Raw genomic sequence first — 19,376 nt, forward strand, 5'->3', positions numbered from 1 at the left:
TTGGTGGGTTCCACTCCTCTGTCTGTGTGACCGGAACACCCAAGTTGTCTGTTGGACCGAGAAAAAGACCAATTTAATTCAAATTAGAGCCGTCAATGAAAATTGCACAGGGCCTATGCCATTTTCTCCTGGCAACCACCACAAACACCCCACCCACTGCCTGCTCGAATAGCATTCCAAACAAAAATCGGCCCCAATTTCTTTAATGGAGGCATAGTGTTATTTGCTTTACTCTGCATTGTTTTTATATTTATGCTGAGCTTGACTTCAGACTGTCACCTCAGTTGGCAGTACAAAGGTGAACATAACATGCACTCCTCCATGTCAGCCAACATCAATTAATTCTTTCGGTCTCTGACATTCTCTGTCAAAATCACATTATTTCTCTCTGATGCCCACATTTTCAAATATTGTTTTTCTACATACAGTTCCCAAGTGAAGAAGAAATACATTAAACAAGAACAAGAGCACTCCTGTTCCTCCTAGTTCCAAATAAATGAAAGTTTAAAAAAATGTTACTTAGTTTTTCGTCGACAGTCTCCAGCAGTCATTTTAAGGACAACTGGTTAGGCCACTGTAGGCCCAAATAACTGCTGAGTGCATGCTCCACCCAGTTTATGCTGAATTTGGGAGTTGGGTCCCAAAATAGGTCTTATAACCCTGATTAGCATATTCAGGCGGCCTAATGCCTATTTCAAGCGGGTGCCCTGCACACTTGGAACAAATTGGCAGCTGGCTCACTTCTGTGAGAGATCGAGCACACAAGATCAAGCCTGGAAATTGGTCCACCCCCAACGCTAAATTTTCACCAAAAAAACGGGTGCGACTAGGACCAATCTCTACCCCAGAAAATCAAATGATCATTGACTCCTGGTGATGTGCCCACAAAGGATCAACATTTTGAAATTATACTAAAATAGCTGCAACACTAAATGAAACTTTGAAAGTATGGAGCTTTACTCCAGATGTAAGCTAAATACATTATCATGCAAATTAGAATTTGGCAATCTAAAATAGAAATACCATAAGAGCACAATGAGGGAATTCATTGAAGTAATTTCCAATAAAACGTTATTAATCAACCAGTTCAAAAAATCACACAATTTGTCAGATTGTTTTCCTTAAATGTTGTATATTTACTGACTTCAACAAGACACAGACACAATCTGGTTTATCAGTAAACGGTGCAATGTTATTGTAGTTCAATGTTTCAGCAAACAGCTTATTTGGGAGCTGCAATTTTATGTGACCAAAGTATATTGAGTACAGTGGAAGACTGAGTTTACTGATAGCAAGTTTCAACAGAGGTCCCTATGTAAATACCTAGTGAAAATCCTCAATTGTAGGAAAACACATGTACTGGAAAGTAATGTGTAAAAGACATTGGTTTTGTGTGCATTAAGCGATTCTTCAGAATTGCCTACATACACTCCTGCAGATGCCTTATCTGGACTGAAATAACATTGCTAAAATATGAAGTTTAAAGATGAATTTGCACCATAATCCTGTGCGTGTGCAAATCCAATGTACATGTTGGCATTTTTAAAAATAAAAGTATTGTGATATTAAACAATTTTATAATAGTTCATTAATTATACTTTTTTGTAAATTATCTGAGATTTAATAGATCCTTCTATGATTGAGGTTAAGCTACATTGTTAAGCTAATGTAACAGGAATTTGGCACTGCAACAGGTCACATCTAACCTGACAGTGTTACTGGCCACTAAGTAAATTTTTGTATCAACAAGTATACACAGACAACAAAATGTAGTAGACTGCTACGGCATTATCCTCGGAAATGTCCTGATCTATAAAGAGTTAATTATATATTTTTAATAGTCAAACCAGAGCAAAAGACTGATGCTGTATCATTTGATAGGAAGCGGAAATGCTACGAATTTCCTGGGGCTAGTATCTGAGCCAAGTTTAAATGCCAACACTAAAAATAACAGCTGGAATTAATGTGATAGCAGCTCTAGTTTATTTTTACCGTGGAAACTGCGTGAATGAAACCCGATAGGCTTCAGGAAACTTCGCTTCTCTTTAATGCCTTATTTTGTTCAGGATCGCATGAATTTAGTTGGATTATCATATGTACCACATGGAAGTATTGATTCACCGTCACATCTATTTTAGCTCAGTAGTAATGCCAAAATATTGTGACTCCTGTTGATAATCCCGTTTAGTCCATTTCAGAACTTGAAGTGTTGTTGAATATTGGCAACCTGCTTCAGGTTTTTAAAAATGGTTTTTTAAAATTCATTCTCAGGATGTGGGTGTCGTTGGCAAGGCCGACGTTGCCATGGAAGGTGGTGGTTTGCCTTCTTCTTGATCCGATGCAGTCCGTGTGGTGAAGATGCTCCCACAATGTTATTAGGTAGGGAGTTCCAGGATTTTGACCCAGTGGCGACGTAGGAACGGTGATATATGTCCAAGTCAGAATGGTGTGGAACTTGAAGGGGAATTTGGAGGTGATGGTGTTCCCATGCACCTGCTGCCCCTGTCCTTCTAATTGGTGGAGGCCACGGGTTTGGGAGGTGCTGTTGAAGAAGCCTTGGCGAATTGTGCAGTGCATCTTGTAGATAGTACACACTGCAACCATGGTGCGCCGGTGGTGCAGGGAGTGGATATTTAGGCTAGAGACTGAGGTGCTGATCAAGTGGACTACTTTATCCTGGATGGTGTCGAGTTTCTTTACTGTTGTTGCATTTGCACCCATCCAGGCAAGTGAAAACTATTCCATCACACTCCTGACTTGTGCTTTGTAGGTGGTGGAAAGGCTTTGGGGAGTCAGGAGGTGGACCACTCGCCGCTGAATACCCAGCCTTTGACCTGCTCTCGTAGCTACAGCATTTACGTGGCTGGTCCAGTTGAGTTTCTGGTCAATGGTAAACCCCCAGGATGTTGATAATGGGGGATTCGGCAATGGTAATGCCAAAGGGAGGTGGTTAGTCTCTCTCTTGTTGGAGATGGTCATTGCCTGCCACTTGTGTAGCATCAATGTTACTTGCCAATTATCAGCCCATTGTTGGATGTTGCCCAGGTCTTGCTGCATGTGGGCAAGGACTGCTTCATCATCTGAGGTTCTACTGGATCAGATACTTCAACTGGATGTAATAAGAAAATATAAATGTGAAATCAGGAGCGTGGCTTTTAATGAAGGTAATGATATAAGCCTAGATTTTCCAAATCAGGTGCAAGTCTAACTAGAAGTGGGGTGGTGTGGAAAATTGTATGCTGCTGCAAAATTTAAAATGCCTGCAGCAGCTTAAAGGGGAAGATGCCATCTGTAAGGAAGCACCATTGTGTTTGGAAACATGTCTGCGTGCAGTTCTGCAGGACCCATAGCAATTCTGATGGAGGAAGTGAGGCACAGCACGGTGGCTCTCTTTGTAGCAGAGCACTGCCGGCACCTCAAGCAAGCTGCCCAACAAGAATGGCATGAGGTGACAAACAGCATCAATGTCATGAGCAACATATCACATATGTGGAGGCAATTTGGGAAGAAATTTAATGACCTTATTAGGTCAGCCAAGGTAAGAGAGCTCACTGTTACATTCCATTAATTCAGTGTACTAAGCTCATACGACACTTACAATTACCTGCCCCTAACACTATCTTAAATTAATTTCAATGCTTGCCATGAATGCCCATTAAATACAGAGTGCAGTTAGCACCAACAGATTCCTCCTGGAAGTGATCCTTCCCTCAAATTGTTGTATGCACTCCAGCCAAAGTAGTCGCTGTCCACGTTTTATGGGTGACAATATGAATGAGTGTCATGTAAGCAGGAATAAAAGAAAATATGGTAGACAATTAGATGAAGTGGCTGGTATTTAATCGACATGTTAAAATTTAGATCCTGCCTATTTCAGGCAGGAGCTCCCTGCATCTATCAATACCAAAACCAGAAATGCACTTGATACACTAAATGGGCGGAAATTGGAAGTTCAGATCTCCACCTTTTTTCTGGCAAGTGACACACACTTCACCGATTGGAAAACCCAAGCTATAATTTCTACCATATTTTCTTTTATGCCATGCAGTTGGGTTGCTGGGCTTGAAATGTTCAAGGACTGGAAAGAAACGAAGTAAGATGAGAAGGAGTGAACATGTCCTCCTCGGGATGAATGTGAGATGGAAAAAGGGGTGGAAGGTTGAGTGTGTGTGGTAATGCCAGGGCGGATTGTAGGTGTTGAAGTACTCACCTGGCACTGGCAAACTTCCACCGGCCTCAGCATCACCTGCAGCGAGGTGGCTACACAAGCCCAGAATGTCAAAGGCCATCTTCTCCGGAGGGAGTAGGGTCAGGAGCCGAGAGGTGGGATTCCCCTGATGGTCCTGAGCCTCTTCAGGGTGTTATATGCCAAACTTTCCTGCAACAAAATAAGTAAGTGAGGGTTAGACTTGCAGTTAAGGAATGTGTGGCCAGAGTAATCGTAGAGTCATAGAAAGGTTACAGCACGGAAGGTGGCCGTTCAGCCCATCGAGTCCACGCCGGCTCCATGCACGAGCAATCCAGCTCATCCCACTCCCCCGTCCTATCCCCATAGCCCTGCAAATATTTTCCTTTCAATACTTATACAGGTACCTTTTGAAGCCCATGATTGAATCTGCCTCCACTACCTCCTCAAATGGGAGAGGTGAGGTAAGAAAGGAATGGGTTTGAGTACATCCGAGTGGAGAAAGTTGTTTTGGGGTTGTGCAAGGCAGTTGCTGTGTGTTAGTGGAGGTGTGTGGCCATTGTGCAGGATAGGGAATTGTTGGTGTCCTTAGGCAGTCGAATGGGAAGGGTTAGTAGTGTGAATGTTGCTTTAAGAGGGTCAAAAGTGTGGTTTGGCCAGGGTGGACAAGGAAGAAAGAGACAGCGCTATGGACCTTACTTTGCCTGCCCCAGTCAAGCCTTTGAACTTCTTCCGGTACTGTTGTGAAGTCCTCAGTGTGAGGGAGTTGGCATTCAGTGCCTGGACCATCTCTCTCCAGGCAGGGAGGCTAACACTATGGATAGCTTGCTGTGTGGCACACTTAGGAGTCAGTCCCTCCTGTCTTCCACCTCTTCCAGAAGGTCTTCTTGTGAAAAATGCACAGCTCTTTGGTGACTTGCTGCCTTGTCATAGTGCCTCGTGGGCACAGTTGGCCTATGACTGGTCATGGTCCTGGCAAGAGGCACTTCCGATGAAGGTGGGAGAGGTCCTGAGTTGATCAATTACAAAGGGGACAAGGTAAGGATCGCTGCAGCTTCCGCTTGCTGCTCGCAAGTGTTCTGCACTAAAAGCTCCTGGGGCTTATGCTGCTCACAGCGCCTTTACAACACTATTACACCACCACTAATGGCACTGTATATGCGATTGAATTTATCCAAGAGAATTCCTTGCTACCCTCCCTTGTGATGAATGGTGTTATTTTTTGGCACTATAACGGCACGATGAGCAGCGAGGAAATTTAGGGCACAGATATTAACCAATAGTTGGCAGATGTTGCAGTGCACTCAGTCTGCAGTTAATTAAGGTGGATAGAAAATGTAGGCTGTTAAATATTCCCATCAGTTTCATGTGTGACCACCAGCCTCTGTTGTAAATCAAGAAATTAGATTTGTGCTCACTACAAAGAAAATAAATAGTTCAGATTAATATTAAGGTGAACAGTACTAAAATGTTTTGATGATCAAGAGTTTTTTTAAAAGGTGAAACATGATGCTGTGAGTAAGCATTTTCAGTGTACTCACCTTTAGAATGAGTCTATGTGGTGATTTCTCTTTTTCACATTTTAAATATATTTTATTTTCTTCTCAAACTTTTAGTCTCTGTGCACCATGCACTGTTCCCCAGCTGAGAGACCTGACAAAGAAACTGCTGCCAAGCATCTGCCAATAACCCTGTGGATCTGACTGCTTCAAAATGCCCTAAAAACAGCACGTCTGCATACAAGAAATCATAGACATGAAGCTGATTCTTATTACTGAAATATGGGCCGACAATACACAGACCACCCATAACTATGTGGTCACAGATGATATACACAAAAAATTGATTTTTTTAATTTATATTTTGGTGAATTGTTGTGCTCATCAAGGATCTCAACACTGTGAAATGGAAAATGTTTCCCCTTTAGGCATCCGAAGTGCTGAAACTTTCAGAGTTTAGGAAGGTGACTTTCACTGTACAGCGACTGTTTGTGTGCTGTGGTCGCTGAGATCTGTGGATTGAGCCACATTCTTCATTGTACTACCAGATGGTGCATGAAAGCAGCAAAATGTGTGTGTGCATTTTGACTGTGGAACTGAAGTGTCCGTCTCTATTCGGATGTGGGCTCATTCTTTCAGTACGAATAGGAACGATCTGTCGAGCAGTTTATATATATTTTTGGTAGACCTCTAATTGAAAGGCCACCATCTCTGCGGTTTCTTCTCTTTCTTCTGAGAGAGTAGCAGATAAATACACTGCCAAGAATGAAATGATTCCTTTTAACAGATGTACTTTTGATGAACTGACCAGAACTGCTGCCGGTTTTCATCATTTTTTTTTAATGGTGATATATCGGTAACTTTGTATCAAAGTTACAGACGACAGCTAAAGTGGTAAAGAAAATGGTGTAAGAGTGCAAAAACGAATGATGCTCCCCCTCACCCACCCACTAGTGTAACAGTAACTCAGACTTGTTAATAAATGAAAGCGGATATGAGAGGGGGGCTGTAACTTCTTTACCTAGAGAATGGTAAGAATGTGGAACGTGCTACTACAAGGAGTAGTTGAGGCAACTAGCATAGATGCATTTAAGGGGAAGCTGGATAAGTATACAAGAGAGAAAGGAAGAGAAGGATATGCTGATAGTGTTAGATGGAGAGGGGTGGGAGGAGATCCATGTGGACCATAAACGCCTGTGTAGATAAGTTGGGTCAAGTGGCCTGTTTCTGTGCTGTGGACTCAATATGGGGGGGGAGGGGGGGGGGAATGGATAAGGCCTATTATTGGGCGTAGGTGGCGCTATCTGCTATTAACCCACACCTGATGGCCCCTGCGCAAGCAGTATGAGACATTGGTCCAGCCTGTGGACTAACCTTCAAGCAGCATTGAAAAGTAGGCCTTACACGATGATTGAAGTAAATGCGCACTTTCCACCAGCAGGGGGAGCCCCCAATCTCTTAAAGGGAGGATGTCTCTTAAAATCTCTTAAAGGTAACTGGTACCTGTTATTTGCTAAAAATAACAGTCTGCTGTCTGCACGGAGTCTGAACGGAGATCAGACATTGCATATGTAAAACACAGATGCAGGTCCTGTCCCTATGTTTACAAACTGATGAATTATGTTAAAACATTGAATGAAGGTTTCACACTACTAAATCCCACAGCCTCCAATCTGCATGCCAGACTTCACCAATCTGCCGATCTGAGTTTGTACCAGGCCTGCGAGTGTATGTGCACTAAGGTTCTCTGCTGATGTACTAGTGGCCTTGGTGCAACTGGTGGCCAGAAGGAGGGACATCCTATATCCGCGGAAGGGGATGGGCTCTCCAGACATATGCCAAATGTTGGCCCTCCATGCATATACCCAAAGTGGGAGACAGCAGGGGATGAAGTCAATGCCAGGCGCACAGCACCACGAACATGAATGCAGTGCAGGAAGAAGTTCAAAGCTTTGACATGAGTTGTCAAGGTGAGTGAAGTCAACTGTCAAGTGGCGTCTCCTGCCAACTGCACCACTAGCCACATCCATTGCTCCACACACTGCACCCCCCATCACCCACAAACCAACAAACTCATTCCATCAACACTCAACTCTGCCAATCAGATGCTTCCTCTCAAACACATTACCACTGTTGCAAACCGCACACCCACAACTTACAGGTCACACACACTGGCAGCTATTCAACCATGACAGGCACATCACCCAGACACACATCTCGCTTTCTTGCAGAAGAAGGTGACGCATAACTGGAGGCAGCAAGTAGCAGTGGCATTTAGCCCCTCGAGTCTGTTCTGCCATCAATGAGATTATGGTTGATCTGTGACCTAACTCTATATACCCGCCTTAGCCTCATATCCCTTAATACTCTTGGTTCACAGAAATCTATCAAACTCAGATTTAGAATTCATAATTGGGCTAGCATCAGCTGCTGTTTGCAAAAGAGCGTTCCAAACTTCTTCCACCATTATCGTGTAGAAGCGTTTCCTTACTTCACTCCTGCATGTCCTGGCTCTAAATGTTAGGCTATGTCCCCACGTCCTATTATTCAAGTATAGGAGACCTCAAAAAACACTTACAAATGCATCAGTGGCCAGAAGCAATAATCCAGCCACTAATCCAACTCTAAATCCAACCTGTAAATCCTGCATGGTCCCTTTAAATAGCACTGTTGGGGCTCCTCCAGGCATTCAAAGACACATTCAGATGGTCGTGGTTAACACTGTGCATTGAGTTGAGCTTTAATTCCCAAAATGGTGTCTATCACTTTAAATCAGCATTGCACGCTGATTGTATCCATTTTCTCCTTACTTTACAAGCTGCCAATGTTTGGTATTTGCGCATGCGCTAATACCTATATCAAGATGGCGTCCGGCGCAGGTCATGCTGGAAACATGCCGAAACAACGGGCCAATTTCTAGCCCATATGTAGCATCAGCAATGAGCATTTCCATTTCAAGTATAGGATATATTAGATACAAAGTAAAATGCCCTCTTACCCTGTTGTAATGATATACCTTAAACATAACTGATTTTGCAAAGGATCCTTACAACAGTGAAAGAGCATTGTAAAAGTTCACCCTACCACCCTGTGCCCATATGAAAGAGTTTCCTTCATCAGTATCCACATCCCTCACATCAGCATAAAATTCATAGAAAACAAATTAAACACATTAGTTATAAATAGTTGCACTCAAATAATACAAAAATGCCTCGAATTATATTTAAAAGATTGCTTCCACTGCAAGAAACTTTTGAGCCTGGATACCTTCTGCTACCAGATGCCATGGGCTAGCAAAGCTAGTGGCAGTACCAGTCAACTGCCTCAAATCTGCCTCCACCTTCTTCCAGGGTCCTGCAATGCTAACTTATGGGGATAGTACCTTGGAGTGGCAAATAAGGTACCTTCCTTATAATCACCTCATGTAGCACCACCCCAACGTGGGGGGTGGAGGGGGGGGGGTTATCGGTGACAAAATATGAAGACTATTTTGAGTTTTATTTCTGGGTAATTAAATTTGAGTGAAAATAAACATTTCTTGAGAATAAATCACAGAATAGAAGGAACTAACACTCTTCCATATTTTCAGAGGATGTTGGGTAGTAATGGATTTTATTAATAGCTGCAGGATCTTGATTCTGTGGTTCAATGTTTTCATGCAGGTAATTCAAACAAAATGCTGATGTTTTCTGACAGAACTTCACACTCTTATTCATATTAAAACAAAAGTTCCTTTTTAAAAAAAGATAATATATTGGTGGATGACCAGTACCATACAACTACTAGTACTCACTTACAGGCTAAGATAAAAAGTATTGTTGTTCCAAAACAAATTCCTCCAAGCAACTGAATCTGACCCAAACCTACAGACAGAGAGGCTGCAAAAAATCTCCCCCTTCAACTTTCCTCATTTCATGTCTGGGTCTGTTGTAGACTATATCGATAGAGATTGATTGCCATGATTAGTCAGCAACTCTATTATCGTTGTGTCATGCGACAACCAGGATGGAAGAAGGCGAACTGGATGGACCTTGGTCTTTTTGTCTCGCAATTCCTATGTTCCTGTGAACTCACACTGAAAGAATAAGGAAAATACTGTTTGTATATGGTTTTGTCTACCTAACAACAGTCATTCCAGTCCAGAAAGTAATTAATTGTGTGAAGCACTTTGAGATATTTCAACAATATGAAAAGGCACAATATGAAAGCAAGTATTTCTTTTTGTTCTTTTCTTTGTGTCTAATGAATTCAAAACTTATTTGCTCAATGGCTAGTTGGTTTGAACCAGTAAAACAAAAGCCTGAATCTGATGTTGGAAATTAAACAAATTCCACTTTTATTTTTAAGGACGTCTGTGTGAATTTTTCATGGACAACTCCAGTAAAAAAATTAAAGGCGGAAGAGAGGAAGCAAATATCTATGGAATATTTCAAAAAGGAAGTCAACTATTGTTCAAAAAAAAGTGCTAACAGGCATAAGTTTAAACTATGGGAATTTTTTTTTGTGGAATAGGAAATTTGAAAAATTGGGACTGCTGTCAATACCAATCCACAAGCTTGACAAACAAAAAGATAATTTCTTGAGCTGCACAGACTTATGTTCCTATGATCATCCACCTCTTGCCAATGATAATACATTTTTTTCTGTACAAATCTACTCTGTCCCTCTGTCTAAAGGAGCTAAAAACTGTTAGAACTACTTGAAAGGCATAAATTAGGAATGCTGGAAAAATGACATCATCTGAGTTTTCTTTGTAAAGAGGATTTGATTATAATTGTTTGGTACGCTTTTCTCTAAGAGGATGTAAGTGAATTCCCTTTTCATATGGTCCTTGTGCTGCATGTGGTACTGATTCTTCTAATTGCAGTTCCTCAGAAAAGGAATTTCTATTTCATGTCAAGGAGTTACTTAGATTTACTTAACTGCATTCCTCATCATCTGTACACCTGCTGGAATGCCTAAAACATGTCATGAATCAGGGTCGAGTTCTGTGCTGGTCAAAATAGCAAACTATGAACATTCACAAAGTAAGTAAAAGCAGAAGGAACAACTGAAGCCTCTTTACCCTCAAAGTCCGAGACATCACTGCACTGTGTTACACTAACCATAGTTTTTCAGGGCTGAATTTGAAAAATCAGATATGCTGGGTCATTTTTGAGCCTTAGATCGATACCAATTGCAGAGAAGATTAAGTCCTAGAAAGTTAATCAAGGGCATGCACAAAAAGAAGCTGTTTATAATGAGAAAATCTGAATCCTACCCTCAGATATGAAGTTCAATTTTTCAGATTCTGAATCACTGAATTTGATTGTAGATTCAGATTTTTCAGTGCTGCAATAAATTTGTATACAGCTTCATGATGATAGTTTCCATTATATTCAACCTGAAATCTGACAGCTGTGAACCAGGTTTGGAAAACCGATATCGCATTTGTGTAGACACTACACAATCCTACATCAGACCCTGCATCAGAAAATGTTTACAGGCACAGAAACAGGCAATTCATCCTATTAATTCTGCACCAAAGTTTTTCTGCAGATCAGCAATCTTGTCCAACCCTACTTTCCTGCTCATTCCTCAAACCCTTTAATGTTTCTCTTTTTCAAGCAACTATATACATTGCCTTTTAAAAGAATGTGTGGAGTCTGCTTCAACAATGCTTTGTGGCAGAGAATTCTGCATTCTAATTATCCTCTATATAAAGGCATTGGCCCTGAAAATCTGTGCAAGAGGGTTGATCCAGTTTTCTTTTTCAAAAGAACTTGCAGTGGTTTCACTCCTTAGGAGGTGAACCAGGAAATCCCAGAGTCGGCAGGAATTCGGTGCAACTGGGTCCCTGCAGTTTTCTGGTAGGTTGTACCAAACTCCAACTGGAATTATAGCAGGAATCCAGTGGCACACTGGAGGAAATTCAGGGCCATTTTTTCTAGCCTCCTCCTTAATTCTTTTTGTGAATATCTTAACTTTGTGCCCTTATTCGTGGCATAAAAGGCACACAGTTCCACTGTTTTTGTCTCTCCTTAAGCAAACAAAAAAAGTTTTACTTAGCATTTTCCTAATTACAGCGCCCTTTAACAAAGAATATATTACTGAGGATATACAATGGATAGTGATGAAGTATAAAAAAGGTTAGTGACCATTTGATAGTAAGCTCTGAAACACACAAGTTCTTGAGCATGAATGACTTATTTTCTTTAAACAAGTGATTCAATTTTGAAAATTCAGTCTCAAGTACTGTATTAATATGATACAGGTTTTGTGCTTTCACCCTGTGATCATTTTGAAACAGTAGTTCCAGAAGTGCCATATGGGATCCATAAATTACTGCAGGGATTTCCAAACGCCTGGTGTTATGTAGTGCCACATAAAAATTACCACAAAACGGTAATACTTCTATTCATATTTAAATGTTGTTTATTTTAGTGGTTGGTTTTTGTTCAAAATGTGAACAGTGACAAATGAAAGGTGTCAAGTGAAGTATTTCTACTAAAGGTCTAGAATGAGAGCTAGCACAGAATCATTAGCCTGGAAAGGATTCACACTTTTGCCTCTCTATGGCAATGAAGACTGAGTTATTGCCTTATTTAGGAAAATAGACTCTTATGACATATAAATATCATTGAGAAGACAAGATACTAAGATAAAAAGGTAGTAATTCTGTGGAAAAGCTGTCTGAACATTATTAATAAAAATAAGAATTCAGATTAACAATAAGCTGGTATCATTTTGTTTCTGGTATATTTAGTTCTGAACTATGGACACTGCTGGTCAAGCTTGATTGACAGGAAGAGGACTTTACTGTCAGTTATGTGAAAAACATCTGCTCCATGATCAGCATAATCAGATTGGTCTTAAAGCCCATAACGAGTCAACAATGTTGAATACTACTAAGTAATGCTCTGATGTTTCAAGTCAAGCACTTCACTTTGGCATTTTTCCATTTTCAACCCAGCACACCAAAATTATTCTACATCCGAAACCAGTAGGACATTAATTAACACCTCTCTGATCTAAAGGAAGTTTTGGTGATTGAACTATTCCTATGCCTTATCTCAAAGTCAGAGAACTGGCAAGTCATCTGTTACTGATCTTCTTAGGATCCTAGCGAAACAATGAAAATAAGAAAGCAATTCAAAGAAATACTTTCAACATTGTGCCAAGTCAAATTAAGGGTCGATGACCAGCTATAGATGCTAGATATCAAGTTGGACTTAACACATCAGTGCCATCCTTTGATGTCGTGAACCAAATATTTGTGGTCATTAATACAGGAGAACACAATCAATCTCTATATGACATCATTTCCTGATCCTGGCAATATGAAGTATTAATGTGGCGTCTGGTAAAAATATAAAAGTATTTGTATAACTTAGAACACAACATCAAAATAAGTCAGCAGAAATCTGCTTAAACGGCAATGGTAGATAAAGAGGCATTGGTTTATGTTTCATTGGGACTTTTAATATAATCTGGCACAACAGGGGCAGGCAGAGGTACAAATAGCTCCTATAATTAACTTTGGGAATTGTTGAGAGCAGGAGAATACTGGAAAATTCATGTTGGGGTATCAACAAGCAAGCCAAAACCATTCAATGGCCTAATGCACACTCCAACAACCTTGCAAGCACATGGTACTAACTCTATTTTGAACTGCTACATTCAAGACACAGAGTTCCAGGTTGTGACACTGGATAGAGAGTTTCCCAAGTAGGACAAATGGTGTGTGAAGCCTCGTGTCTTGTATTTCATGTGAACATTTTGAAGTGAATTGAAATCCTCTTAAGGGATTATATTAGCCACCTTAGAATATTCTTCCCACTGCCAATCTGCACTCAAATGGATCACCTTAATCAATCTTATATTTTTCAAATAATTTTTATTTTAACATTCTAGCTCCTAATGTTAAAACATTAAGCTGGAAAAGTATGGTACATGATTCCATCCTACTTATGAGGAGGGATAGTAGGACTGGGCCCAATTTTGGAAACTCCTTGTGAAAAGCAAAACCTGTCCGAGCTGGGTGATTGGATAGTGTACAAACCAATAGGTCATCCAATTTCCAAATTCTTTCATTTCCACTATTGATGGTAGCATTACTAATATTACCAAGAATCTGGCAGGTAGCAATATGGAGTTTGAGAACTACATGGCCCAATGGGTCACTATACTGTCCTTTCACTGCTGGGAGTGCAGTTGGACAGATTTTGTTGCTAACAAGACAATTCTAACATTGGCCCCAGCCCCACTATTTCACCTTGTGAAAAAAGGGAGTCATGTGCCACACCTCAAAAGATGAGGCAGGATTGTTGAATATCTGATTTGTTCAAAAACCAAGGTCAGCCACTAAAAGTTCAATTCAAGCGCAGCAACCCAATCAGCTGAATCATGATCAGGCACAAGAAATTAAAACAGCTTCTTCAAAAATCTGATTACAGACTTACTGGTCCTGGTGGTATAAATACTCAGATTGCATTTTACTGCTTCTTAATTGGCTATTTTCTACTTTTGTTTTTCACCAATCTTATGTCACAAAGATTTCTTCCAAATTTCAATTTTCTTTTTAATTACATTCCACCAAAAGAGTGTACCCAATCCCATTTCAGCAAAAACTTCTCCTATATACAGCAGCCATGATAGTTCCACATCCATCCTATTATACACTCCAAAAATAAAATTTATCACATAATAAATGTTAAAATTCACCAAAAATATAAACTTACCCAAACTCCCCCTGTATTTCTACAAACAACATGTCACACTCCGCTAGGTTCCTGAAAATCTCTGGCCTCTGCCTCTCATATGTTGCCATCACTACCCTCACGAACTGAATCCCCAAGTTTAGAGACAAGATGCCCTCCGATGTACATCTCTCCCAATATGAATATACAATTCCTGCAGAGCTAAGGATATAACAAATACACCAGCCTGACATTTGGGGGCCAGCGGACCCTCCAAAACATGCACAAACTGACCAGCTAGCTCTCAATCATCTGAGGCCCTCCAGAAGCCTCCATCACATGCACAAATTAGCCAACTGGCTCCCAACAAGACAACAACATGCTACAAATCTATCAGCTGAATCATGGCTTTGTTTAATTATTTTTCAAACTATGTTGTTGAGGAAAACAAATGGACAGAATGGCAGGACAGCAACCAGGCCAAAAGTTTAATTCTATAATTCAAAGACTAACGCAACTTTGGAGTGGAGAGAATGAATTGTGAACTAAAAAATGTGTGAGAAAGGGGCAGGCAATGAGCTCACAACAGGAGAAGAAAGGCTTTGAGGCAGAAGGAGTAACTAAGAAAAGAGCAACACTCCATTTCTGATCATGAAAGTCGAGCATCTCCCATCAGCAGCAGCAGTGAGAGATAAGAGCCCAATCTATATAAAACCATAAGCAGTAACATGGAAGATCAATTAATATAAGGAAAAATACAGTGAATATCTTCCAACAGAAACCTTTTTATTGCTGTACAACTGTACCAACTAAGGCTTTCTCTTTAACATTACTGAATCAAAGAAAAGTAAGTGAATCCAAAGAAACTACTAGATAACTGGGAATTAAGGACAAGAACATGCATTTCAAAGCCTAAAAAGGAACAAATGTAGCAAAAATATATTTTTGGATTGTACATTCTGTATGTATTTGCAATTTTGATGAAATTATATTCTATCCTGTTCTGGAAAAATTCTACTTCCCCATCTCCTGCACTCTCTACGGCTTTCTTCCCTTCCTTCCTTGCAGCGCTTTTTCTTCATAGAGGTGAGAGGTCAGAGGTTTGCGGGTGGCGACCTATTGCAGCTCTTTCCGAGGTGCTATGGATTCTCATCCTTGAAAAAGAATACAAGGAGTGAAAGTTACCTTTTGTTACCATGACATGCAGTAAAAACCAATTGCCATTGTGAAGCCCATAATTGATGTGATGACAGGTGCATGCAACAGGCAGTTACAGGAAATATTTTCCACTTCAGCAATCTGGCACATCAGAAAATTGTGCAACCACAGCTCCGTAATTTCTGTCCACGTAATGGCTGGTGGAGTGTAATTTTCTGATATGCACTCCTGTTGTGTACTGGGAGCATCAAAGCAGAAGATTTCCCTTACATTTCATTTGTTCGGTTAGTATATGTGAGGATGTAAGTGAAGGCACACTTCCAGTCAAGGTTGGAGATGTAAAGGGCAAAGTGCTTCCCTGTGGGCATTCATGGTAAGCAATTAAAGTACTTTGACACAGTTTGAGGAGCAGGTCATTGTAAGTGGGAAACATGCTTAGTATGCTGAATTCTTGGAAGTGGTGGCTAGCTTCTCTTGCCTGATTTGCTAAGGTGGTTAAACATAGAAGTTACAACATGGAAACAGGCCCTTCGGCCCAACATGTCCATGTCGCCCAGTTTATACCACTAAGCTAGTCCCAATTGCCTGCACTTGGCCCATATCCCTCTATACCCATCTTACCCATGTAACTGTCCAAATGCTTTTTAAAAGACAAAATTGTACCCGCCTCTACTACTGCCTCTGGCAGCTCGTTCCAGACACTCACCACCCTTTGAGTGAAAAAATTGCCCCTCTGGACCCTTTTGTATCTCTCCCCTCTCACCTTAAATCTATGCCCCCTCGTTATAGACTCCCCTACCTTTGGGAAAAGATTTTGACTATCGACCTTATCTATGCCCCTCATTATTTTATAGACTTCTATAAGATCACCCCTTAACCTCTTACTCTCCAGGGAAAAAAGTCCCAGTCTGTCTAACCTCTCCCTGTAAGTCAAACCATCAAGTCCCGGTAGCATCCTAGTAAATCTTTTCTGCACTCTTTCTAGTTTAATAATATCCTTTCTATAATAGGGTGACCAGAACTGTACACAGTACTCCAAGTGTGGCCTCTTCTTCCGGCATTGCATGGCCACGTGTGAGATGGTAGAGTTAGCAATCACAGTCCTTTTCACCTCTTTCCATTGTCCTGGGGAGCTCTTTTTAGAGCTCTGTGGAACTACGTACCCAAGATGATCTGCATTCTGTGCCTCCAATAGCACTTCCATTACTCCATACAAACATAGAAACATAGAAAATAGGAGCGAGAGTAGGCCATTTGGCCCTTCGGGCCTGCTCCGCCATTCAAAATGATCATGGCTGATCGTCTAACTCAGTACCCTGTTCCCGCTTTTTCCCCATATCCCTTTAGCATTAAGAAATATATCTATCTCCTTCTTGAATACATCTAATGACTTGGCCTCTACTGCCTTCTGTGGTAGAGAATTCCACAGGTTCACCACCCTCTGAGTGAAGAAATTTCTCCTCATCTCAGTTCTAAATGGCATACCCCGTATCCTGAGACTGTGACCCCTGGTTACAGGAAATATTTTCCACTTCAGCAATCTGGCACATCAGAAAATTGTGCAACCACAGCTCCGTAATTTCTGTCCACGTAATGGCTGGGGGAGTCACCCAAGTCTCGTTGCACCTCCCCAGCCATCTGGAACATCCTCCCTGCATCTAGTCTGTTTAGTCCTGTTAGAATTTTATATGTTTTGATGAGATCACCTCTCATTCTTCTAAACTCTAGTGAATATAGGCCTAGTCGACCCAATCTCTCCTCATACATCAGTCCTGCCATCCCAGGAATCAGTCTGGTAAACCTTCGTTACACTCCCTCCATGGCAAGGATATCCTTCCTCAGATAAGGAGACCAAAACTGCACACAATACTCCAGATGTGGTCTCACCAAGGCCCTGTATAACTACAGTAAGACATCCCTGTTCCTGTACTCAAATCCTCTTGCAATGAAGGCCAACATACCATTCGCCTTCCTAACTGTTTGCTGCACCTGAATACTCGCTTCCAGCGACGAGTGTACAAGGTCACCCAAGTCTCGTTGCACCTCCCCTTTTCTCAACCTAACACCATTCTGATAATAATCTGCCTTTCCGTTTTTACAACCAAAGTGGATAACCTCACATTTATCCACGTTATACTGCATCTGCCATGTTCTTGCCCACTCACCCAACTTGTCTAAATCACATTGGAGCCTCTTTGCATCCTCCTCACAGCTCACATTCCAACCCAGCTTTGTGTCGTCTGCAAACTTGGAAATGTTACATTTAGTTCCCTCATCCAAATCATTGATATATATTGTGAATAGCTGGGGCCCAAGCACTGATCCCTGCGGTACCCCACGAGTCACTGCCTGCCACCCGGAAAAAGACTTGTTAATTCCTACTCTCTGTTTCCTGTCTGTCAACCAATCCTCAATCCATGCCAGTATATTCCCCCCAATCCCATGTGCTTTAATTTTGCACACTAACCTCTTGTGTGGGACCTTATCAAAAGCCTTCTGAAAATCCAAGTACACCACATTCACTGATTCTCCCATATCTATTCTACTGGTTACATCCTCAAAAATCTCCAGTAGATTTGTTAAGCATGATTCCCCTTTCATAAACCCATGCTGACTTTGTCCAATCCCGTTAATGCCCTCCAAGTGTTCTGTTATCACATCTTTTATAATAGACTCTAGCATTTTCCCCACTACTGATGTTAGGCTAACTGGTCTGTAATTCCATGTTTTTTCTCTCCCTCCTTTTTTAAATAGTGGGGGTTACATTTGCCACCCTCCAATCTGTAGGAACTGTTCCAGAGTCGATAGAATTTTGGAAGATGAGGACCAATGCATCCACTATTTCCAGGGCCACTTCCTTTAGTACTCTGGGATATAGATTATCAGGCCCTGGGGATTTGCCAGCCTTTAGCCCCATCAATTTCCCGAGCACTATTTTTTTTACTAATACTGGTTTCCTTCAGTTCCTCCCTCTCACGAGATCCTTGGTTCCCTAATATTTCTGGCAGGTTATTTGTGTCCTCCTTTGTGAAGACAGAACCAAAGTATGTGTTTAATTGTTCTGCCAATTCTTTGTTCGCCATTATAATTTCCCCCATTTCTGACTGTAAGGGACCTACATTTGTCTTCACTAAGCTTTTTCTCTTGACATACTTATAGAAGCTTTTACAGTCAGTTTTTTATGTTCCCTGCTAGTTTACTCTCATACTCTATTTTTCCCCTCTTAATCAATTTCTTTGTCCTCCTTTGCTGAATTCTGAACTGCTCCCAATCCTCCCAAGATTGTTAGTTAATCCTTTCTCATTGCACAATACCCAGTCTAGGATCGCCTGTTCTTGAGTTGGTTCCTCAACGTATTGGTCTAGAAAACCATCACATACACACTCCAGGAATTCCTCCCCCACAGTATTATTGCTAATTTGGTTTGACCAATCTATATGTAGATTAAAGTCACCCATGATTACAGTTGTACCCTTCTTGAATGCATCTCTAATTTCCTGTTTAATGCCCTCCCCAACATCTCCTCTACTGTTTGGGGGCCTATAGACAATCCCCACCAACATTTTCTGCCCCTTGGTGTTTCTTAGCTCCACCCATACAGATTCCACATCGTGATTTTCTGAGCCAATATCCTTCCTCATTATTGCATTGATTTCCTCCTTTACTAACAACGCTATCCCACCTCCTTTCCCTTTTTGCCTGTCCTTCCTAAATATTGAATACCCCTGGATGTTCAGTTCCCATCCTTGGTCACCCTGAAGCCATGTCTCCGTAATCGCAACTATATCATAACCGTTAATATCTATCTGCGCTGTTAATTCATCTAGCTTATTGCGAATGCTCCGCGCATTAAGA

At 41.2% G+C, this 19,376-nt stretch overlaps 1 long non-coding RNA gene across 2 annotated transcripts in view; it reads right to left on the reverse strand.

The window, feature by feature from the left end:
* Positions 1-1,125: 1,125 nt before the first annotated feature.
* Positions 1,126-19,376, reverse strand: part of LOC137304009 (uncharacterized) — a 70,091-nt gene continuing 51,840 nt past the window's right edge. For both annotated transcript variants that reach the window (XR_010958502.1, XR_010958503.1), the window contains 2 exons: positions 4,211-4,378; positions 1,126-3,109 (listed from right to left, as the gene is read on the reverse strand). This is a non-coding gene — a long non-coding RNA (uncharacterized lncRNA). The remainder of the gene's footprint in view (positions 3,110-4,210; positions 4,379-19,376) is intronic.

This window comes from Heptranchias perlo, chromosome 36 (assembly GCF_035084215.1).
Source record: "Heptranchias perlo isolate sHepPer1 chromosome 36, sHepPer1.hap1, whole genome shotgun sequence".
NCBI classification, from domain to species: Eukaryota; Metazoa; Chordata; class Chondrichthyes; order Hexanchiformes; family Hexanchidae; genus Heptranchias; species Heptranchias perlo.